The sequence below is a fragment of the Marmota flaviventris genome, chromosome 2 (assembly GCF_047511675.1).
Source record: "Marmota flaviventris isolate mMarFla1 chromosome 2, mMarFla1.hap1, whole genome shotgun sequence".
NCBI lineage: Eukaryota > Metazoa > Chordata > Mammalia > Rodentia > Sciuridae > Marmota > Marmota flaviventris.
This window is the reverse complement of record NC_092499.1, coordinates 60,342,541-60,367,805: the sequence shown is the minus strand read 5'-3', so window position 1 is coordinate 60,367,805 and position 25,265 is coordinate 60,342,541. Positions and strand designations below refer to the sequence as shown.

Sequence of the window (25,265 nt, the reverse complement as noted above, 5' to 3'; positions counted from 1 at the left end):
AGAACTTCTGACCCAAGGCCTTATTAAATTGTTAGTGAGTCCTTATTTACTTCTCACTTTAGTGTTTCTGCACAATGGGAAATTACTTTGCCTTCTCATTATGTTCCCTTGGGTTTAACGCTCTTTCTAGAGCAGGAATGGTAACATCGTGGTAACTAGCTGTCTCTAGTTTAAAAGGGGTTCTGCTAACTTACACGTGAAATATGAATGAAATAACTTCTCTTCATCTTTTAGTCTAAAGTAATTCAAGACTGCTGCTATTTCTTCCTAAGTTTATTCATTGTTATTCATGCTTAAAAGTTAGCTTTGGCAACTTGGAATGTGAAGAGCTGAGTTGGTGTTTCTTGAGGGGCAGAAGGAAGGAAGGAGGTGGGATGAGGTTTCTTTCAGGAACAAACTATGAAATGCAGATTTGCATGTAGAAAGTTTATTGAGGAATGTTTTGGAGTACAACTCCCAAGAGGCGAGAAGAAAGCAGGTTCTTGCAAAGGTAATAAACTATGCAATTGTCAGGAAAGCCTCAGCCCAACTCTGGAGCTAGGAGAGTCTGTTCCAAAGTCTTCTCAACAGACTGGGGGCCTGGACTTTGCATTGACCAGTACTTTGATGAGGGCTGCTCTGGGATAAGGCATAACTTGGAAGTTAAGCAGTTCCCGTCAGCTGAGGGCATTCCTGGGGACCCTGCTAGGAGTAGCCAGCATACATATATCATCTAGAAGAATGAGTGCTTTGGTTGGGGGGGGGGGTGCATATGGGTGGTATAGAGCGGATGTCTAATTTCCATCTTCTGTGCTGCTTGGGTCCACCTGCTGTGTATGAATTTATTCCTTCTGGAGATGGCACTTCTATTATTCTCTTTGGTTCCTTTCTCCTGGGGAAAGTGAAAGGCTAGTGACATAATTTACCTCATCCGTTGTTGCAGCTGTTCTTAGGGCTGCTACTGGTGCTCATCCTCTCCCTCCTCTAGGACCGCCTCACTCTCAGTGTGTTTCTGGTCTAGATGGCTTACCTAGTAGGGTGACTCAGACCTTCAGTTCTTAGGGATATGAACCCCTGGTCACCATGCCCTTCTTAGGTTATAGTGGCAATACTTGTCCATTTATCATCAAAATTAGGTTAGAGAGTACCAAAATACCCAGTCGATCTCTTACAGGTTGGACATATTCTTCCCTGTCTCTCCCATCTAACAGTACCCCATGCTTGTCCTGCTGACCAGGGTTCAGAATCCCAGCCAGAATGATGCCTTTCCTTGCCTTCTGGTCTGGTCTTTTGGCATGAGACACCTGAAGAAACTGCGTGGCCCTGAATGATTAAAGATTAATATGATTTTTTCTGTGTTTCCTGGTGAAAATATTAATATTTTTTTCTCTAAACCTGTGAGACTCAGAGATCCAGGGATAGGAGGCACACACTTCAAAGGGTGGGATGGTTAATTTTGTGTCCAGTTGGCTGCCTCATGGTGCCACAATACTGTTCTAACATTATCCTGGATGTTTCTGTGAGGATCCTTTGGGGGTAAGATTAACATTTAATCTAGGAACTTTGAGTAAAACAGATTACCAATAAGCTGAAGGCCTGAATAGAACAAAGACTAATATCTTCAGAACAAAAGGAAATCCTGCCAGTTTGGGTTGGGTGTCCCTAGAGACTCCCCTTTCGTCTTCACAATTATGACATCTCTTATTCTTGAGGCCAAGAAATCAGTGTGGGAATTCTGCAAATGATTATGTTTTGGTGAAACTAGGAAATGACAACTTGGTGGGTCCCTGGACCTAATGTACTCATTGTGAGATGGTTGTGGAATAGAATTATTTATTATCTGACCCTTTGACATTCCTGCTGTAATCGTGGGACCAATGTGACAGTTCAAGTCTCCAAATACTAAGGGCAACTTGGAGTCTGTTTCCAGCAATCCTGAAAATCTTTGGTATTTCCCTTCTTCTAGTGTATGGTTACCTGGGAAACACCACCATTGGCCCTTTTGGCAAAGAACCAAAATACTCATTACCACATACACTTGTCTTGGTATTCCAGGGTTCCTGCTGGGGACCTTCCATCATTGGGTTCTGGGATTGAAAAACAGGCTAAGATCCAGAATTAGTCAAGGGACCACAAGTTTTTAACAGGACAACTTGGCTCATCCTCTTGACTAGCCTTTCTTGATACCCACCTCCTGATTAAGAAATCCCTCTGCCAGCTGCTGATCTGTCTTGTGCTAGGGACTCAGTGTTCCCTAGGAGCCATTTCCATTGTTCTCATTGGATTAGGTTTCTCTAGATCCCATTCTGTTTCTGATGGTTTAAGGGCATCTCCTAGCTCTGTTTATTCTTGGGATTCTACCATCCTCTATGCTACTAGGGAGCCTGGTTCCACAGTGGTATCTCTTTCTGCTACTTTGGTTCATGGAGGATGTCCATTATGAATCTTCTCAATAACACTGATTTTCTCTCATTGGCATTTTTACTGAATTCCTTATTGCTTTAAGGAGACTATCCTTTTTGTACTCAAGTAGAACATAGTTGACTGTTTTAATCAGCTTTTTCACTGCTGTGACCAAAACACCCGACAAGAACAATTTTAGGGGAGGAAGAGTTTATTTTGGGGCTCACAGTTTCAGAGGTCTCATCCATAGATATCCAACTCCATTGCTTGGGGCCTGAGGGGAAGCAGAGTATCATGGTGAAAGTGTGTGACAGAGGAAAACAGCTGACATGGCACCAGAAGCAGAGAGAGAGAGAGACAGACAGACAGACAGACAGAAAGATTGACTGAACAAGCTAGCTCTGCTCAACAAGGACAAAATATATACCCCAAAGGCACAACCCCATGACCCACCTCTTCCAGCCATACCCCATCTGCCTACAGTCACCACTCAGTTAATCCCTATCAGGAGATTAACACCTGATTAGGTTAAGGCTCACATAACCCAATCATTTCACCTCTAAACTTTCTTGCCTGGTCTCCCATGAGCTTTTGGGGGACACTTAATACTCAGATCATAACACAGGCTGATATATTTCCTGGCCTGCACGGTATATCCACTCTAGCACGTTCATCTCTTTCCGTCTTTGGATGCCATTCTCTATCATCTACCATGGTGACAGTTCTAACATTTCAGTGGCATGCTTACTTGAGCCTTTGTAGCACGTTAATCCTGTATCTCTGCTACGCATTTATGTTCTACTCTTCAATCTGTCCCAATCAAGCTCCCTCCGGATCCAGCCTCAGACTGGTAAATGTTGACTATATCCGGAAGCTCCTTTGAGATATTACAACTTTTCTTTTGACAGAAGCAGTACTTTCTTTCTGGGTCATGTTTTGATTTGATGACTGATTTTCATTGCTGACTAGGAAGGAAGGTCAGTTATGACTAATCCCTGTATTCTCAGCCCACTTCATTGCTGGACAGATGCATGGGGGTGTTTATGAATTATTTAAGGCCAATAATGCCAAATAGAATTTTGCTAGAGGGTTTCTATAAAAAGTGTTTTCTCTTTCCTATTGAAAGGAGATCATGTACTTAGCACTGGCCCTTCTCTCTTGTTCTGCCATGAAGGAACCATAATGTCTGGAACCACTGCAGTCATCTTGTGACCTTGAAGAAAACACCCAAAGAATTGCAGAGATGTTGACTCTAAAATTACTGACAGAAATAAGCAGTTTCTTATTTCTGTTCCTTAAACACCAAACTCTTTTTCATCCCAGAACAGGCTGATGTACTTGCTCTTCCCTGCCTGAAGCTCTTTTCTCATTTATCCTTGCACAGCCAATTCCTTCATCCAACTCTCAGCTCACTTCTTCAAAGAGGTCTTCTGTGATTACCTGATCTCAAGTAGCACTATCCCCCCAACTTTTCTCCAGGCATTCTATCATTGTGTGTGTGTATAAAATAATTGTAGCACTTAGTATTTTGTGAAAATATCTTACTGATCAATGACTACTTTTAATAACCTGTATTTCTCTACTGGAAAGTAAATTTAAGGAGAGTGGGAATATGGTTTGCCTTGTCCAATGAACATCTAGACCAGAGTCTTCCATACAGTAGGTGTTAATGAATGTTTGTGGAATAAGTTCCTCCAAATAGCATTATACTTTCCATTTTTTTAAAATTTATTTTTTAGTTATAGGTGGGCACAACATCTTTATTTTACTGTTTTATTTTTATGTGGTGCTGAGGATTGAACTCAATGCCCATGCACGCCAGGTGAGCGCTCTACCACTGAGCCACGGCCCCAGCCCCTATACTTTCCATTTTTAAATGGAGGTCAAGTGATGCCCTTTAGACATACCACACAGTGCTGTAAACATAAATGTGTGTGGAGATTCATGAGAACACAGAAAGCACTGGACAGTGTGGGCTCTGAGATTGTTGAGTGATAACTAACCTTTTTTTTTTTTTTGCTTCTTAGTATCTCCGCTGTAGGAATTGTAAATTTCCCTCTTTTATAGACTCTTGTATATGCAGAAGAGAGTTATTCACTTAGGAACCTGGGAAAGTAAAATCAAATGACTTGATTACAGCGTTTGTTGCAGCAGGCACCTGGGAACACTCTGGTTGCTCTGTCTGAATGTGGCTTGGTCTGGGGACTCCAGAGGAATGAGTTTGAATTTAGTGTATCAAGGGTAAAGTCAACATATAGGCTGTTGCTAACAGAGTGGAATGATAAAGGCATGATTATCTGAGGAAAGTGATTGGGGATTTAAAAACCAGACTAAACATAATAATAAAATCAGAAATTGGGCTTTATCAAAAGGAAAGAAAAAAATAGAAGGAGAATCATTAGGGAATGATGCTATTTAGTCGGTAGAAACAAGTGTCTGGAGGTATTTGGGGCTACTGTATATAGAGGTGATGATAGGGAGAAATGATATTAAGGTAGCGAGGGAGGTTATTTCTTGAAAATTCAAAAAATGGAAATAGGTCAAATTATATCTTTCTTTTCCTTATTCCCCAAAATAGATGAACTTAATAGGGAAGGAAGAAATTTAATTATTAGCCTGATATGAACTGATGGAAATTCCAAAACAGAAGAAGTAGACACAAAATAGTAAGAATAAAAAGGTTCTACTCCGATAATAGTCTTCATTTATTAGAGAGATGATATTTAAGAGCGGAAAGAGCCCTGGACTTGAAATCAGAAGAAATACATTAAATAATGGGTATATTCACTAACTCATATTGGTGCTATTCCATAGACTTTGCTGGATGCTGAGGATACAATGTGGTCCTGTCCATGAGAGTAACTCGAGGAGGTTACAGGCAAGCTGGCCAGGAATTTCAAGAGTGTGATAATACCATAGCAAAGGAAGAACAGCGCAGTATAGTAAGGTGTTGAGAATACAAAATCGAGTCTCGTGTGTGTGTGTGTGTGTGTGTGAGAGAGAGAGAGAGAGAGAGAGAGAGAGAGAGAGAAAGAAACTGGGAATATGCACTGGAGGAGGTGATGTCTAAGCTGAGTTGCAAACATCCCAAGCTGGTGTGTGCGCCACGGGGCCCTTTTATCGCCTGTTTCCTCTGCCTGGAATGCTGCTCCCTCTAACCTCTCCATAGCTGGCTCTGCAATATTCAGTTTAAAGATCACCTCCTCAGAGAGGTCTTTCCTGGACAGCCACACTAAGGAAATTTCAGAGGCAATCTCTACCAAGTCATTTTTCTTTTTAGAACATTTATCATTATCTGGTGTTTTCTTTTCATTTTGTGGTTTGTCTCCCCATTAGCATATTTGCTCTGTGAGATCCTGGACCTTGTCTACCTGTTCCTCACTGTGTCCTCGGTGACTAGAACAGTCCCTGGTTCAGAAAAAGTTCTCAACAAATATTTGTTGAATATTAGTGATAATAGTTGTTGGGGGAGTACAAGGGGCGTGAAAAGAGAGGAGGAAAATGTTCTGTTGGAGGACCCAGGAGTTGTGGTTCTGTTTTATTGCCAAGGCCTTATTAGGGTTTGTTGGAAAAATTGATTCATTTCTCCCAGGGGCCTCTTCGCTGTGTAAAGAGTTGGCTGTCCCCTGTTGAAGGATTTTTATTTCGATCTGATTCTACTTTGCTGTATATTTCAGAAATGCCATTTTAACTCTGTATTGGCAACCTTCCCTGTATTTCAACTCTGCCTGAGAAGTCTTCATTTTTAGATTTCCTTGGCCTTTTTAATGGGAGTTAGGGAGTGCAAGGTCAATCTGTGGGCTCAAGATACCACCTCAATTCTAAAAATCTGAAGGGAAAATCTTATTCTTAGGTATGTTTGAGACCAGGTCATATTTCCCATAGACCTGCTGGTGTGTGTTCAGGAAAAAAAAAACACACTTCAAATTACTCTAAGCAAAGCAGAATTTGGGAGGAAAATTTGCTCTAGAAGCAGTTATAATACGTCTAACACAAATTCACATGTTTTGGATTAAGTCCATTTGGATCTCCATTTTATTACTGTGGGTAATTAAGTCCAAAAACTATGCTCAAATAAGGTTCATGAATACTGCCACCACTGTGGAACTGGCCTGGTGGTGACTGGTGCTAAGCTCTCCTTCATCTCCCATTGGCCCTGAGGAGTTTAATAGTTCACGATGCTGTGAAATGCTGTCCAACCAGGTAAAGGAAATGGTGTCCGTGGAAGCATATTTTGAGGCAGCTGCATCTCAGTGGACTCCCATGCTCTAGAGTTGGATTTTCAGGCTCAGAAATGTCACTTTATTGCTGTCCTCTTGGGTGGTGGCCAAGCTTCCTGGATTCTGATTCCCCCACCTGAAGTGCTAGTTGATATTGTTCTGCCCAGGACAGTCCCCGCTGGAAAGCATGCTTAGTAAACATAGGAATAGAGTAGAATAAAAATTCAGTTTCAGGATAAATTTATATGGAAGTATGATTAAAAGCTGAAGAAAAGCTAAATCAGCTTTTAAAAGTAGAATGACTTTGAGGGGTGGGGGGGCTTGCCCCACCAGAAGTGAAAGCATATTACAACGTCATGATGATAAAAAAACAGGAAGGTTCTGGTTCCAGAGCAGAGAATTCTCAGAGGATCCAGGTATAGGGAGGCCAGGCTTTTGATACAGTTGGCGTCAAAATAAATGGGGGAGAAGAAAGGTGTGAAGTTTAAAGTTCTTCCTTCCTCTGTTCACTTCCTATCTGAATGGCTTTATTTTGTTCTTGGGCCTGTGCTCTGGAAGACCAGGCTCATTCCACTTCCCTGTCTTTGAGTGCCAAGTGGAAATGAGGCAAAGGTGGTAGTGTGCCGGTGACTGGGACCTCCTTCTGATCTAGGTGCTAATCCAGTGTTACAGGAGACTACAGAGGGTTGTACTGTCAAACCCTGATTAGTATAACCCTATATAATTGGGCTGCTTTGGACAGCCTGTGCTTCTGCCCCATACCTTAATGAAGCCCTTCAACCCCAAATACCCAAAGCATCGGAGAATAAGGTGGGTTTACCGAAGGCTTTAAGGAAAGGGAAGAAGATTCATGTGATCTTAAAAATCCCGTCTGACACCTCAGCTCTGCCTGCCTCACCTCTCCTGTTATTCCCACTCCACATCCAGAGTCTGTCCATTATCCTGGTCATTTCAGTTCCCCTCTTAGCTTATTTAGGTTTCTCAGAAAAGCCACAGAAAGCTCCCTTCTTTGTCTACGATCTACTTCATGTTGTATCACCCTTTGTTGCTCTGGGAAAATGATAGGTGGCTCTTCCAAATTCATGGTCCCCAGACAGGATAGTCCTTCCTGGGAGGCACAGCTACTGTTAGTTTTGGTTATAAAGGGTGATGTAGCCTTCCTAGATTTTTTTGGGTATGACTCCTATTTTTGGCTTTTATCTTACTCTGTGCATTCTTTATAGACTATTTCTAGTGTTAATTATCTTCAGTGGTAGTTCTTCTGTCACTTTTGAGGAGAATGGGCTTATTGTTTGAAGCTGTGGTACAAGAATAGACGAGGATAATGACTTTTTCTTGCTTCATGAACTTTAAAATATTCATTTTGTATTTGTTTGATGGAGATGGCAGACACTCTCTCTTTTGTGTGCTTAAGATAGAAAACAAAGTTTTAGCAGAGAACAGGAAAAAAACCCCTTTATTTTGAAAGTAAAAAAATGAGTGGGAATAAGATTTTGATTCCAAGTCTTATTATCTAGCATTTCAGTAATGCCTACCTCTTCTAGATACATGGAATAGATATTCTATACAGGTAGTCTCTACCCTACTCCCTGTCCTCTTCTTTCTTGGCTGTCATTGACATGGGAGTCATTGTCAATACATTAGTGCTTAAAATTAATTTGTGGGTCTATAATTGGGGGGTGAGATGGGTGAAAATCAGAAGCATCTTAGAGGAAGCGACCACTCTGTCCCTCCTTGGGCTAGCTCCCAGGTAGGACTGGCCTATCTAATGTTAATCCTTTACTTCTCATATTTCACCTTTTTATTTTAATTTTTTCATTTATATATGACAGCAGAATGCATTACAATTCTTATTACACATATGGAGCACAATTTTTCATATCTCTGGTTGCATACAAAGTATATTCACACCAATTCATGACTTCATACACGTACTTTGGATAATAATGATCATCACATTCCACCATTATTTATAACTAATCCCATTCCCCCTCCCTTCCCCTCCAACCCCTCTGCCCTATCTAGAGTTCATCTATTCCTCCCATGCCCCCTCTCCCTATCCCACTATGAATCAGCCTCTTTATATCAAAGAAGACATTTGGCATTTGGTTATTTGGGATTGGCTAACTTCACTTTGCATTATCTTTTCTAGCTCCATCCATTTACCTGAAAATGCCATGATTTTATTCTCTTTTATTGCTGAGTAATATTCCATTGTGTATATATGCCACATTTTTTTTTTATCCATTCATCTCTCGAAGGGTATGGCATCTAGGTTGGTTCTATAGTTTAGCTATTGTGAATTGTGTGGCTATAAACATTGATGTGGCTGTGTCCCTGTAGTATGCTGTTTTTAAGTCCTTTGAGTATAGACCGAGGTGAGGGATAGCTGGGTCAAATGGTGGTTCCATTCCCAATTTTCCAGGAAATCTCTATACTGCTTTTCATATTGGCTGCACCAGTTTGCAGTCCCACCAGCAATGTATGAGTGTGCCTTTCTCCCCACATCCTCGCCAACACTCATTGTCATTTGTCTTCATAATAGCTGCCATTCTGACTGGAGTGAGATGAAATCTTCAAGTAGTTTTGATTTGCATTTCTCTAATTGCTAGTGATGATGAACATTTTTTCATGTATTTGATTGATTGTATATCCTCTTCTGAGAAGTGTCTGTTCAGGTCCTTGGCCCATTTATTGATTATTTGTTTTTTTGATGTTTAACTTTTTGAGTTTTTTACATACCCTAGAGATTAGTGCTCTATCTCATGTGTAAGGGGTAAATATTTGCTCCCAAGATGTAGGCTCTCTATTCACCTCACAGATTGTTTCTTTTGCTGAGAATAAACTTTTTAGTTTGAGTCCATCCTATTTATTGATTCTTGATTTTAATTCTTACACCACAGGAGTCTTATTAAGGAAGTTGGGGCCTAATCCCACATGATGGGGATTAGAGCCTATTTTTTCTTCTATTAGATGAAAGGTCTCTGGTTGTATTCCTAAGTCCTTGATTGATTTGAGGTTGAGTTTTGTGCGTGTTTAGAGAGAGGGGTTTAATTTCATTTTGTTGTATATGGATTTCCAGTTTTCCCAGCACCATTTGTTGAAGAGGCTATCTTTTCTCCAATGCATGTTTTTGGCACCTTTGTCTAATATAAGATAATTGTAATTTTGTGGATTAGTCTCTGTGTCCTCTATTCTGTACCATTAGTCTACCAGTCTGTTTTGGTGCCAATACCATGCTATTCTTGTTACTATTGCTCTGTAGTATAGTGATACCGCCTGCTTCACTCTTCCTGCTAAGGATGCTTTAGCTATTCTGGGTCTCTTATTTTTTCAGATGAATTCCATGATTGCTTTTTCTATTTCTATGAGGAATGGCATTGGGATTTTGATCGGAATTGCATTAAATCTGTACAGTGCTTTTGGAAGTATAGTCATTTTGATAATATTAATTCTGCCTATACAGGAGCAAGGTAGATCTTTCCATCCTCTAAAGTCTTCTTCAACTTCTTTCTTTAGGGTTCTATAATTTTCATTATATAGATATTTCTACTCTTTTGTTAGGTTGATTTCCAAATATTTTATATTATTTCACTTTTTAATTAAGCCTAAATCCTACCACTCAGAAACTCACTTGGGTAAATAACCTGTTAAAAACACAATTATGCATGGAAACTGTATAATGTTCTCACTGGAAAAATTAATCCCTTCTTCTTTCTATGTTAGTTACCTCTTGCTGTGTAATAAACTACCCAAAATTTAGTGGTTTAAAACCAATAACCATTCCATTTGCTCATTATTCTGTATTCATGTAACTGGACTGGTATCAGGCTGATAGGCTTCTGCTGGACTTGCCTGGAGTCACTTGTGTCTCTCTGTTGATATCTGGGGGTGTAAGTTGGAATGTCCCATCTCTGTTACACATGGATTTGTCCTCCAGCAGGCCAGCCTGGGCCTCCTCACATGGTAGGACCACCTTCCAAAGGGCAAGAAGAAAATCTGCAAGGTCTCCTGACATTGTGGCTCCAATATCATGCAACACCATTTCCAAGTAAGTCACAGGTCAGCCAAAATTCAAGAGTAGAGAAGTATCTCTTGTGCTAGAGATCTTCCAATGGATGCATGCCTACAGTGTGGAAGGAATTATTGCAGCCATCTTTGCAAATAATCTACCACAGCTGCTATAGAAAATGTATGGCTCTGTTCCTAAGCTGCTAGAGGGAGGGAACTCTCACTCGATCATTCTGTACCACAAGGACTAGTGTTTTTCACAAGTTAGTGTTTGATAGTCATTGGTTTAAACTGAATTCACATGTAGAGAAGAAAAGGGGCTACCACGAGTCGCATAGAAAGACAATCTGGCCATGAGGCCAAATCAGGGGACTTAGGGTAGGTTCAGAAGCTGGAGGTCTAAGCCCTATTGGGACATCTGTTGAGACAATTGCTTGTGGGTATTATAGAGGGCAGGAAGGATTGGGCAGGGTTGAAGCCAGGTACTAACAAGTGAATTGGAGAGGAGCTCAGAAGGCCTGAGAAGGAATTTTTGGGCCTGGGTGGGTTGATGGGTGGTTTTGCTCAGCAGCACCATCCAGGTATGCCTATAAAAGACCGTATATGCCAGGGGTCCTCTGATAAATCCAAGCTGGGTTTAATACACCTCAGAAAGGTGCAGAGTTCTGACTGTTGTGGCAGAGATTAGATCCCTTTGAGCCCCATCTGTTGTGCTGTTCACCTGTTTTACCCATTCCTCCTTCCTCACCTCACTTCCACGGTTCACCATGCCTTTCTGTTCAAATAGCTCAAACCTCACTTCCTCCATGAGGTCTTTCCTGATATCCTGCCCTTCTGTTTTCTTAAACCATCTGATACCTGTTCAACTGTGGACACCTTTCTATTTCATGTATTCTTAGTTCTCTTGAATTTTTTTTTCTTTCTAAATTTAAGTTGTATAAACTTCTGGAGAACAGAGATTGTATCTTATACTTTCCATTTTCCTTCTGTAAACACATAGACCTCCATATAGTAAATGCTCAGTACGCATTTCTTGTTTGGTGTATAGGTAAGCCTTTGTTGCATAATTGATCTCTAAAATTAGATGATTTTAAAACCCACATTTATCAGCTCACAGTGCATCAGAATGGCTGTGGATGGAGCCCAGCTAGATGGTGGTTCTGGTGGGGTCAGTTGGGGTGGGGGGTGACTGGTACCAGGTGTGCCAAGATGGATTCAGTAGTCATGTGTCTGCTGTTTGGCAGGCTAGCAGCTGAGGGTAGCTGACTGTGTTCTCCCTCACATGACTTCTTATCCTCCAGAAGACTTGCTTGAGTCATCACATGTCAATTTCAGGATTCTAACACAGCAAGAAAGAGAGAGAGCACCAGTGACAAGTGCTTTCAAGTCTTAGCTGTGTCACATTTGCTAATGTTCTATTTGCTAAAACAAGTCACATGCCAAGCCCAGACTTGAGCATGAAGAAATATATTATATGTCTTAATGGAAATAGCTATGCAGCCTTGTGACAAAGGACCATGCATATCGAGATGAAAAGAATTGGTAACCATTACTTCAATCAACTATATCCTTCTAACCATGAGTTATTCACATCCCTCCCACATGCAAAATATTCCCACCTCAGGAAACCCAAAAGCTCATCCTATCTATGGCATCAGTAATCTGTGTCAGGTTCACATGAGTCTTTTCTGGTAGGGATCCTTTTGACCCAAAGACCTATAATTAGAATGACCAGTTGTATGACTGACTGGTGAGATAGAACCAGATAACCACAATGGACATTTCTGTTCAAGAAGGAAAAGAAAAAAATCCCATCAGGTGTTGTGACACACAACTAAACCAGTCAGGGTCACTCCAGGTGAACTGGGCTGGCACGAAATAATCACAAAGACAGATCATACCTTTTTCTTTGGGTTCTGTGATGGCTCCTCTGACCCAGCTCCCACAAAGGAGGCAAGGCAGGCAAGAAAGAGAACCCGGTTTTATTGGGGAGAAGTCATTCAAACGAGGCAAGGGGTAGGATTACAAAGGAACAGGTGAGTGTAACCCAACCCCACCTACTCCTAGAGCCATACTTCATTATCTGAGCGGAGGTAAAGCCCAAGTGATTACAGGCACAATAATTGTTAATATCTCTTTCTCGGGATTTAAGGGCATGTATTTCCAGAGCCACCCCTGACAATTAGGAATTCCATAGAACTGAGTAATCCACAGCAATTCTGAAATCTAGTTCACTGCCAGGGAGCATTTTCTTTGGAATCCTGGCTAGGTTCTACTTCCTGGGAGTGGATACCCAGTCTATTATTCCTCATGGCTCTTAGCTTAACTTTCTAAGGTGTCTTTGATTTCCACAAGAAATGGTTGGTCTTTGCAACTAAGTAACTTTCCCAGCTTGTTTCTATCTCGCAGAAAGTTGGAAGTCCAGAGTTGCCTTTTAATTTTTAAATGTTTCAGTCCATTTTAGCCTAAGTTGGCATTATTTCATCAATATAACTCTCTTAAAAATCTCTGTGGGCTTCTCTAGGAATAGGATGCAGATCTATTCCACTTAATAAAAGTTCTACATACATTTCTGAGATGGGCCTCTTTTCTTTATAGGAGCCATGTATATTAGCGTTCTCTGAAAGTACAAAATCAACAGGAAGTATGATTATAAAAAGGGGATTTATTAGGTTGGCTTACGTGACCAGAAGCTGGATTGTCCACAATGGCCATCTGCAGACTGGAGCTGGAAGAACCAGTAGCTGCACAGTTCAAGAGTCTGAAGCCCCAGAACAAGAGGGATCAATGGTGCTACACTAGTCTAAGACCAAAGGCTTCTGGAAACTTCCTGGAGAATCACTGGCAGAGTCTGCTTGGAAAGAGTGTAGAAGTGAAAGTCCAACATCCTTAGACAATAGCAGCAGCAGCAGCAGCAGCAATCAAGAACCTGTCCAAGAAGAATCAAGCTTGCATCTGCTGCTGCTGCTTTGTGCTTCCAAAGGTTATTTCATCCAAGCCATCATCCTATTGGACGGTGCTGACCACATTTAGGGAGGGTCTCCACTTCAGTTGGCTATCCCACATGCCAATCATTCCTAGACACACCTTCATTGACACCCCCAGAAGCCTCTTAATCATCAGTATCTGTTTATCCAATCAAGTTGACAATTCAAATTAACCATTGCACCATGCTAGGCCACTGTAGAACAAAAATCTTGTTTAAGTTTTTTCTTCTTCAAATTGTGGTAATGGGAATTGAACTCAAGGACACTACAATACTGAGCTACATCTCAGACCTTTTTATTTTTTATTTTGAGGCAAGGTCTTTCTAAGTTGCTGGTGTTGACCTAGAACTTGTGATCTTCCTGCTTCAGCCTCCTGAGGAGCTGGGATTATATGTATGCACCACCACACCTGGCTAGAATAATAATCTTAGTGAAAATGCTTGGTATAGTTGAGAGGGCCTATTAGTCACTGCCTTAAATCTTTCAAAATATTAAGTTGGCTTGGAGGTTACCTTGATTTGATCTTTATCCTTAGGCTGTTTCTTCCTTTGAGTATTTTTTTACTGGCTTAGAAGTGTGGAAATGAGAATTTTATTATCTAATCTAGCAAGTTCTGACTCCTCCAAGTATCCCCTAAATTCTACTTGCAAACAGAAATGCTCTTCCATTAGCTCACCTCTCTTCCCCTACCTTATCATAATTAGCTAAAATAAGCCAACTGACACTTTCAACACTCTACCTGGAAATCATCTTGCCAAGGCCCATGATTTCATTATATTGTATTCTATCTTTCAAGTTTGCCAGAGGAAATAGTTTTGTCAATTGTCTTTTTTTCTTTGTTATTAGACTTTATTTTCACCTTTAAATCTTTCAGTTTTTCAATTTTTTTTGCACCAAAAAGATATCAGTACTTTTCATTCCACTCTGGTCAATTTGAGAAAGAGCCTTGTGGGCTGTGGTATTTTGCTGGCTTTATTTTGGGTCTTCAGATATTCAGTGTTTAACTTGGTGAATCTTATTTTGCTTCTATTGGCTCATCTGATAACTTTGCTTTCTTTGATGGAGGGTTTGGCAATGAAGCTGAAGGTTCTGGAAGCTTTAAATATTTAGATAAGTAATTATTTAATTCTTTAGGGATATAATCAGATATCAGACCATGGGCATAATGAATAGAATCCTCCTCCTTGTTACTAGAAACCTGGTCATCAGAGAAATGCAGCTGACTGCACCTGGGTACCAACATTTACATTCTTTTTCAGGGCTGCCATAGTATGATTAGACTTCTTCCCCAGCCACTTTAATATCTTCTCTTTGTTTAATATCTTCTCTTTTAATATTTCTTGTGTCTATTTCTTCCTCCTCTGTCACATGGGGAAATAATGTGTCAAGTTCAGGAAGTTTTTAGCAACAAGTTGCTTGATCTAGGACTGAACCTCCTCCTCTTTTTTGGCCTTTAGGAGATAGAGGAGGAGCAGAAATAGAGGTCCATGGAGTGGCAGAATGGAGATGACCTCTAGATTGAACTCAGTGACTGGTTAGCCAAGAATGGTGTTTTCCTTGGGAACTTTGATTTGAAACCGCTTCATTGAACAAGTAAATGGCTCCTTCCCCTGAACATGGGTGTTTTAGCCAGCTTTTCCTCTGTTGTGACTAAAAGACCTGACAGGAACAATTTCAGAGGAGGACAAGTTGATTTGGGGTTTGTGGTTTCAGAGGTCTCAGTTCATGGACAACAGGCTTCATTCCTCAGGCTCCAGGCGAGGCTGAACATAATGATGGAAGAGTGTGGTGGAGGGAAGCAATTCACATGATAATCAGAAAGCAGAGAGAGGAGCAAGAGAGCGCTTCCATTCACCAGGTACAAAATATGTACCCTAAAGGCATGCCCCCAATGTCCACCTTTTCCAGCCACATCCTATCTGCAACTACCACTCAGTTAATCCCATCAGGAAATCAATTCACTGATTGGGTTAAAGCTCTTATGATCCAATCATTTCACTTCTAAACCTTCTTGCATTGTTTCACACATGAGCTTTTGGGGGATATCTCACATCTAAACCATAACAGTGGGCTGAGTTTTACAAACATAAGGCCACTTTTCATCTTCTCTGATGCACATTTTAAATATTCTAGAATCAGGAACACATGCTGCTAGGCTTGCCTGGTCCCCACATAGTCCACATCCTGGCTACTCCTCCCACTTCTCCAGATGCTCTTGCCCTGGTGACCTCAGCTCAAGCAAAAATGGCCACAGAATGGTTTGTTCCAGGCAGCACAGCACTCTAGGGAACTGGCAGAGCCCCAGAAGCCTCTAGCTTACATTCCCATACATCTTTTAAAATTTGCCAGACTGAGATGCCTGGATTACCAGCTCATGGTCCTGGTAGGGGAAGAACCCACAACTGCTCCCCTCTGCTTCTTCACCAGTGGGAGGAGATGCTAACTCTGCACCCCAGGGCACCTCTGTCAGTTATTTCTTATTTCTAACATGGGGTGTCATTTTTCCAGACTGCTAGAGCAGGTTCATTATTGCTTCCCCAACATCTGCTAATTTTTTGCTTGCCATTTTTCAGAGTTAGTTGACGTTTTCTTTGCTGCTTTTGCAGGCTCTGGTTATTTGGTCTTAGAACCAATGCTATTTAATTTTAATTTTGTTATATCTGCACTCTCATCCTGGAACCTCTTTCTTTCTTAGATTTTGCTTGGTCATAGACTACCCCTAATTCTGATGGTCTAAAGCAACAGCATTATTTTCACAATTTCTAATTTGAGTTGGCTAGTCTGGGCTGAAAGTGTGGGATAGCCTCACTTCTGTGCCTGACAGTTGCCTTGAGGTCAATAGGGTGCCAGAGATGACTCAGCTGAGTGTCTCCTACCATTTTCAAGATGGCCCAAGTTTCTTACATTGTGATGATTGAGAATTCTTAAAAGTAGCAAGTAAGGCAGGTGCTTTTTGTGTTTCTGCTTGTATCATATCTCAATGGTCAAAGCAAGTCAAAGTGTGGAACTGAGTCAGTGTGGGATGGGGACTATGGAGGGTAATGGAGATGGAGGAGAATCAGTTCGATCAGTTTTGCAAAGAATCTAACAATTTTGGTTCAACTGATACCCATTGCAGGAGTTTTATTTCTCCTCAGTATTCCATTCCACAGAGGGAAGTTCCCAAGAACTTTGCAGGCTCTGGTTGTTATTTGGTCTTAGAATCAAGGCTATTTATTTTTAATTTTGTCATATCAGCACTCTCATCCTGGAACCTCTTTCTTAGATTTTGCTTGGTCAAAGGCCACCCCTAATTCTAGTGTTCTAAAGCAACAAACATTATTTTTTCACAATGTTTTGACTGACATTTTATAACATTTATCAAATTAATATGTCCATACAATATTTATAAACCACAGGTAAATTTCTTATCTGTAGAGGTGAACATAATTTCTTATCTGTACACAAACATGGTATGATTAAAAGAATGTTTCTTTTCTCATTTTCTTAGTAAAGATCATATTCGTGAGAAATTGTGCATATTTTTATTTCTTTTTTAGGGAAGTAGGCTTTTAGTTCTTTGAAAACAGTTTACATGAAATATATAATTTTTGACTAAGAAGTAAAAAAAGTTTTAAAGATACTTTTACTGCTTTGAGGTATTAATGGTAATAGCTGTGACTACTTAAAAACCAAAACAACTTTTATATGGATAGCACCCCATTAAGAATTTAAGGATTTTAGAGGAGAAACTCATAGTGGTAATTTCTAAGTGAAGAAAAAGAAAAGAAAAAGGCGGCAGGGCAAGAGAAATGGGAAGCAATAAGTATACAGTTTGGCAAATAACATAGTCTGGTGAGGAAGAAGTAAATCAAAAGAGCTATTTCAATAAATCAGCCTTAGGCTACAAGATTAATTGAAAAGAAAAACCAGCATTGAAAAGATGTTTCAGTTTATGATGAAGATGTATTTTAATGAAGAAATTAGCAAAGCTCTGTTAGAAAGATTTTGCTTCTACCTCTTCAAACCTCTTCTATCCCAGAATTATAGAGAGGAAGAGAAGAATTGGTATGGCTTGAATGTTTGTGTTTCTCCAAAATCTATATGTTGAAACTAGTCACCAACGTGATGGTATCAGGAGAGAAGCTTTGGAGAGATTATGAGGGCAGCACACTCAGGATTGGGATTTGAGGACCCAGAGAGATGCCTTTTGTTTTCTACCATGTGAAGATGCCTCTAGAAGTCTTTGCTCATGAACCAGAAAGCAGGCACCAAAGCCACTGACACCTTGATCTTGGATTTCCCATTCTCTAGAACTGTGAGACATAAATATCTGTTGTTTTTAAGCTACCTGATCTATGGAATTTTGTTAAAGAGACCAAATGGACTTAAACAAGATGGAATGTGTGTTAGTCATTGCTTGGTTCACTATTTTATATGACAATAAGTTTTAGAGTGGGGATAGAAGATTGGGACAAAGATAACAGCAAGCAACAGGTTGGGTGGTAGGGAGATAGGTGCAGGACAGGTAAGCACATATTCAGAATCAACTTCTGCCCAAATGGCAGTTGGCACAATAGTAGAAACCTCTGCATATTTCAAACAAAATATTAACTACTCTGGAAGCCAGGCTCACTCTTAGGCTTGGAGAAATTAGAAGATATAAAGAGAGTAGAATTAAGAAGTCCCTTTAAAGGTGATTTAGGGGTGAGTGTTATCTCAAAAATAGTAACTTAAGTGTTTCCGTGTCACTAATGTACAAATTAGAAAGTGCCTTGAAAAATAGGAAACAATTACAAAGCCCATTAGAATTTTACAGTGGCTATGGGAAAAATAGGGGAAATATCCTCTTCAGATTTAATGAGGGAGAGCATTTAAAGGCATTTTGATAGAGCAAACATGCACTTATGACAGAGGGATATTTTATTTAATTATCTTGTTCACAGATAATATTTGTGCTTATATGTAAGGTGAACAGGTTATTTCCTTTAATAGGATGTTAAAATAAAGAATGTTGGAGGGTAATGATTATGAGAAATTTAAAAGAACTTGTAAAATAGAATGGAGCTTGGAATTTTTGTAATTAAAAATTACATAAGAAACTTATTCATATTATAAAAACTTGGAAAATTGCCAACAGTCTCAAGACTCATCACAATTACTATTGTTATCATTATTATTATTATTATTTGTATTAAAGTGCATTTTAAACATGATTTTAGTCATAGTCAATGCACATTTTTCAACTGACTTGTCATTCAGTATTCTATTTTGAACGTACAACAAGGATTATAATTTAAAAATGTTTAATGTCCATTTTTCCTTTAGTGATGATCCAACTTTTGTATCTAACTTTTTCAGGCACATGAAAATGTGAGGTTGTTACAGAATAAAACCAAGCCCCAAACCTGAAAGCCAGATACTTGTCAACTCCCTACTCTATACCTGTTTCACTGGTCTTCTTTGCTAACAGTATTCTGATTTCTTTGAGGTATTTTCCTCTTGGAGGAAAATTCAGGGGAGAATGATCTTATCTGTGACATAAGGGTCAATGTTTGGTCTGCTCAATAGAATGGAAGATAGGTGGAAGATTTCTCTTTGCTCTTGAGGAAAGAAGGAAAGAGATGGTTCTTTTGCTTCTCTGCACTAGTGCATGGGAGAACCAAGTTATGAAAGGAACCTAAAATCATATTGATGAGACACTAATTTTACTAACTTGGAAACCTCTGGTCTCATTTCTGTTGAAGCACATATGAGTTGGGTTCTCTATATTAATTGTTAAAGGATTCTGACTGAAAGACAAAGTCATATTTATTTTGACATTCAAAATAGGATTAAGCCAAGAGTTTCAAGTGAGGCTTGAGAGAAGATTTACTCAGTTCTCTAACTTCTTCTTAACCCTAGCATATTAACAGCTGAATCTGATTTAGCCCCTGGTGTTCTCTGATTGTGTTGGGGAGACACTATGTCTTAAGGGAAATAAAGGAACAGCTCCACCATCTGGGCTCAGAAGCTGGTGGGACTGAAGGAAGGTTGAAGAGGAGTGAAAGAGAAAGGGAGAGAGGGGAGAACAAAGCAGTAAGAGATGAGTTCTAAGCTCTCTTTTTCTAGTTTTTACTCAGAAGTGTGAGGTAACCATTGGGGACAGTTCTGAGCAGAAAGATTATTACGTACTCTCTCCTTAGCCACAGCCAGAAAAATAGTAGTGCAAGGTGGTCAGGCACAGGATAGGGTGCTAATATTCATTTTTTTTGAGTACTTCCTATGCAGCACAGATGCTAAAACCAGCCAGTGGGCTTGCTGCAGTCCTACTTAAGGCAGAGGCAGGGATGGATGCTGGGCCAGTGCACTGGGTGGGGACCTGGCTCCATCTCAGAGTTCTGCTGTGGAAGCTTAAAAGACAGGGAGGAGTTACCCAGGGAGGAGTTATCTACAGAGTCCTAATGTGTCCAAACAGGAGGGACAAGACCATATATTGTAACAGCTGTGAAACTCATCTTGAATGTCTAATGGCTCACTCCAGAGATCAGGAATGCCAACCATTAGTGCTAAGTTAGTCTAGTTAAACTCTGGCTGAGCCTAGGCAACCTCAGCTCTACCCTAGGCTGCCATGTGTGTATATCTCCTTACAAAGGGAGGCAGACTGCCAAGAGGATATGCAAGTACCTGCAGGGATTGTTATTATTATTAAATTATTGAATTGGACCGATTCTCAAACTGCACAGAGCTGAAAAAGTTATTTTTTCCCCATTTAACCAGTGGGGCTCAGTGGTATGACTAAATTAATTATGGACAAAATAAGGATAGTTTTCTATATCTGAAAGCTAAAGTGTGGGTTAAATTATATTTTGTCTTATTCAGCATAGCCTTCATAACTATAGTTTATAAGGGTGGCACAGTAGTTTTTTTTTTTTTTAATTTTTATTGTTGGTGGCACAGTAGTTTTTGATGTTGTATTTTTTGATTTAGTTTAATGGTTCCTTTATGTTTAGGCTAATATCAACAAACTTCTTTGGATATACAAATATTTTTGCACTTTGAATTATCTTGAATTAGATTTCTGCAATGAGTTTGCTGATCATTTTGTTTTTATACCAAATCTCTCTCCAAAAAAGATGGTTTTAATTTACATGGCCACTAGCACCAGAACATTTGTTTTAGTTTCATATCTCTTTCTGTGACACTTAATATTGTTATATATGTTTCTAATATAGTAAATGAAAAATGCTCTGTATTGTTTTAGTTTGTACTTCTTTGATTATCAGGCCCGTGGAATATTTAAAAAAGTTTACTTGCCACTTATAATGATTATGTATTTTGATGTTTATTATGTATTACTCTTTATATACAATATAAAATTTTCTTACCTTTAGATGACAAAATGAAAATATTTGTTTATTACAGAATAAACTAGTCCATTAGATTTCATACTCAGTACCCTGCACCTGCCGAAGGACACTAAGGAGAATGGCAAATGGATGGAGCTGTTCTGAACCCCATGGCATGTGTCTTTTGGGAATGCTCACTTTGGGTAAGTTCCATCCATTAAACCCCAGAAAATTTCTCTTATGTTGTATTTACTGGGTGGTGGGTATCATATTCTCACTAACAAGTTTCCTGGCCACAACCTATAAGAAAGCTTTATAAAATAAATGAACATTATAACCTCCCACACTGAAAATCAATATTGCCAATACTGTAAAGTTTCATTGTTTTAGTCACTTTTCCTCTGCTTGTTCACCTTCCGGGAATGTGTCCCAGCAGGTGTGGATGGCTGGTTTGACCTGCTCAAGGGGTGTTGAGGTTCCTGCTCTTCTCATTATATCACAGCACACTGAGAATGAGTTACTCTGGCATCTTCCAGGGTGTCACCCTCTTCTTTGGAAGCTGGCTTCTAAGGAGCCTATAGGAAGGTCAGAGGAGGGCTGGGGTTGTGGCTCAGTGAAAGAGCACTTGTCTTGCACATGTGAGGCCCTGGATTTGATCCTCAGCACCACATAAAAATAAACAAATAAAATAAAGATATTGTGTCCATCTACAACTTAAAAAAAAAATTCAGAAGGATGACCAAGACCTTTCCCTAACTGTGCTATTTTTTTTCCATTTTCCACAAATAGTATGTGTCCCCACTTATCTCAGCAACCTTAAGTTTACTCTTACTATATATTAGAAAAGTAAACTTGTTGTCAGTTCTCAATGGAGAGCCTGTCTCCAGCTGCTCTTAGAGGTCAAAGTCTTTTGTTTAAACTGGTCTATGTATGTAAGTATTAATGTTCATCTGATTTTTTAAAAAAAATTTATTTATTTTTTTTAGTCATACATGACAGTAGAATGCATTTTGATATATAATACATACATGGAATGTACATACATCAATCATATTGTCTATTCTATTCTGCTGCCCTTCCTATCCTCCCTAGGGGGATTTTTTTTTTTTTTTTTTTACAAAATTCTAAAAGCAATCTGACAATATTAAGGAAGAAATTGACAACAGAAGAAAAAGCTTTGTTTCACAAAATATTTCAGGTTTTTTGTTTACATGTCTGTCATATAAACAAACTTCCAGGTTAATGCATATAGTGTTACATAGATGTTGTTGGTGACTTCATAAAATCAGACATGATGACTCCACATCTTTTAACAGTAATTGGTCCAGAGGAACACACTTGATCTAGAATCAGTTCTTCTCTGTATGACATTGTGAGTGATACTAATTCCTCAGCAGCCATCTTGTTAACATAAGGTCAAGTACAAAGGTGGAAGACACAACGAGGGTGGCAAGTATTTATTCAGCCCTGCTATGTGCAAGATGTGCTGCTAAGAGTAAAAGGAACATACCATAGTCCTTATTCTTCAGAACATTTATATTGGGGAAAGACAAATAGTCCTAAAAGATTATAATGTAAAGCCAATGTGATGCTCCCGTTGGCCCTGTTATTACTGACGTATGCATATAAATAAACTCTCAAATGCATCCTCAGGTTGAAGTCCTGGGTTTGAGCCACTGTTAGTATACCCTACTAGGTTGCCATATATTACTAGGCTTCATTTTTTCCTCATTTGTAGAATTAGATGGTTGAACCTTTTGGGCTCTAAGTTGACTCTAATTATTAATCAAATCATATTTCATATTTCTCCCAGACTGAGTCATAATAGCTTTGTATGTGAACAATTGAATGAATGACTCATAAGAGATTTTGTTGTTTGTTTTCAAGAGGACTAGGAAAAAAATATAAATGTTGGAATAGATGTTCGAATTATAGAAAAATGTGAAGTGCACAGCTGTTTGGCAGGCAAAAGAAAGGTGCAAATGAAAGCAGCAAATTAGAGACATTTTGTAAATTGATAAAACAAAGAAATAGCCCCTTCTATTTTGAATTTGAAAGGTAAAAGAGACAAAGTGGTCTGGAACAGAAAAAAATTTGTGTCCAGGAATAGATATGAATCAAAGGGTGACCTGGCTGAAAACATACGACTGCAAGGGGCACAGAGCTAATAGATCATCTTTCTCTTCATTTTGTGTTCCCTCACCTCAGCTCACAGGTCCCGGCACTGATTGGATTGGGAGTCAGAACAAACAAAAGGAAGCCTCTTTTCATTCTGGGTTCTCAGTGTATAGATTCACTGCCCTTGTATTTCAGTCACAAATATAGAACCCAGACACAGAATGACAAGTTTACAAGCAAAGCAGAATCTGTAGTTTAACACAAACCACCAAATAATGAAATTTCCTCCTTGGAAGCCAGCTGTGGCCCTGGAGGTTAGGGAAGAAAATTTTCTTGTGCTGCATTGTTCGGTTAGCTAGATACACACACTGGATGTATAAACATGTCTAATATTGACTTCGGCATACTATGGCCTCAGATCTTTAATTTACTAGTTATTGTAGAACGACCCCAAGTTGTCTGACCCTACTTTGAAAACATTGCATTCCCCTGATTGCTTATTAGTAACTTATTAGAACTAAGAAAGCAAATTAATCAAATGATCACCATAAAAGCAAATTTAGAAGGAAGATACTTTAAACTTTGATTTGAAGATAACCTTCCATCTGTGGTTCTTCTCAAAGTCATAGTATACTTTGTACCAAAGAATATTTCTTTAGTGGGAAGATAGGACTTTATGATTGAATTTTGAAAGATTTTCCTTACTGGATGTTTTATAATGAGCCCTAATTCTCTGGCAAAGATGGAGGGTCTTTCCCTCTGTAGAGCTATTTGAATGCTTAAGACTTTTAGGCCACGCTTTGACCAATTAAATGTGAGCTCCTGTCATGATTGACTTAAGAGCACTTCTTTTTGGTACAATGTTTTGTATGGTTGTACTCATTAAAAAATAAAACCAACTTATTTTTCTTAATTGTGAAAATAATTCATACCTGTGTAAAATTTGTATACAAACACAATGCAGGAAATGAAAACACTTCATAATCCCATGCTTATAGTTAATTGCTATTATCAATTTGCTATGTATTCCTTCATAACTTCTTATTATGTATTTTTTCCTAAGAATACATAATGTTGGTTTTCAATGCTTTTTTTCAACATATATATTAATTGTCAATTTTCTTTGTTTTATTTTTATTTTTCAACTTCTTTCACATTTAACTACATACCTTGTTTATCTGCATGCCAAAATATATCTATATCTGTATCTATTTTATTCTTTTCAATGGCTGAAATTCTTTCAATTTGTTAATTTTGTGGCACATGTAAAATGTTTTTTTGTATGTTTTATAGAATCAAATAGAATTTATGGAAAAAATGAAGGTGCAAATATACTTTTATTGAAAGAGCTGTCTACAATGTAATCTCTGTTTTCCAATGGTCATTACTGTTCCAATCTGGTTTCTGTTAGAATTGCTTGTCATAGTCAAAATAACTTACTCTTGCTGAATCCAGTGGAACATTCTCTACCTTTTTTCTTACTGGACCTCTGCCTAGTTATTTGTTCCTTCTTTGTAACATTTTCCCACTTTGTGACAATACCATCCTCACCTGATTTTCTGCCTTCCAAGACTCTGGGCTCTAGCTGACTCTTTCATCTTGGAGTTCCCCAGGGCCGGGTCCTGGACCCTCTTCAAGGTCATGCTCTCTTCTTTGCTGGTCTAATTATTTCTGTAATTTAAGTACCACATCTATGCCGATGATTCCAAGCTTTTTATCTCTAGTTAGATATTTCTTTTGGGCTCAGGACTCATATCCAACTGCCTTCTTCTCTTTAGAAATGCCCCACATGTATCTTGAACTTAAAACAACAAAACTTAGCATTCAAACATCTTGGATCCATCAACCTGTCATTTCCCTTACTAGCACCACTCTTGCCCACGCCACCATCATCTTTCTCCTGCACTATTGTTCTAGCATCCTACTTGTCTTTTATATGCCACTTTATTCTTTTTTTAAAAATTGATTTTATTCTTTTAAATACAGGACATTGGAATGAATTATAATTCTTATTACACATATAGAGCACAATTTTTCATATCTTTGTATATAAAGTATGTTCATGCCAATTCATGTACTTTTTTTGCATTACAATTTTTTAATTGATTTTATTATTTTTTTTAATTTATTTTTTAAATTATTTTATTTTATTGGTTGGTCAAAACATTAAAAAGCTCTTGATATATCATATTTCATACATTTGATTCAAGTGGGTTATGAACTCCCATTTTTACCCCGTA

General features: G+C 39.0%; 1 long non-coding RNA gene and 1 pseudogene across 1 annotated transcript in view; one reads left to right on the top strand and one right to left on the bottom strand.

The window, feature by feature from the left end:
• LOC139703718 (uncharacterized) overlaps positions 1-9,522 on the top strand; it is a 230,762-nt gene extending 221,240 nt beyond the window's left edge. The window contains exon 3 of the long non-coding RNA XR_011705820.1: positions 9,506-9,522. This is a non-coding gene — a long non-coding RNA (uncharacterized lncRNA). The remainder of the gene's footprint in view (positions 1-9,505) is intronic.
• Positions 9,523-14,470: 4,948 nt separating this feature from the next.
• Positions 14,471-15,932, bottom strand: LOC114088088 (ribonuclease H2 subunit B pseudogene; annotated as a pseudogene).
• Positions 15,933-25,265: the final 9,333 nt, after the last annotated feature.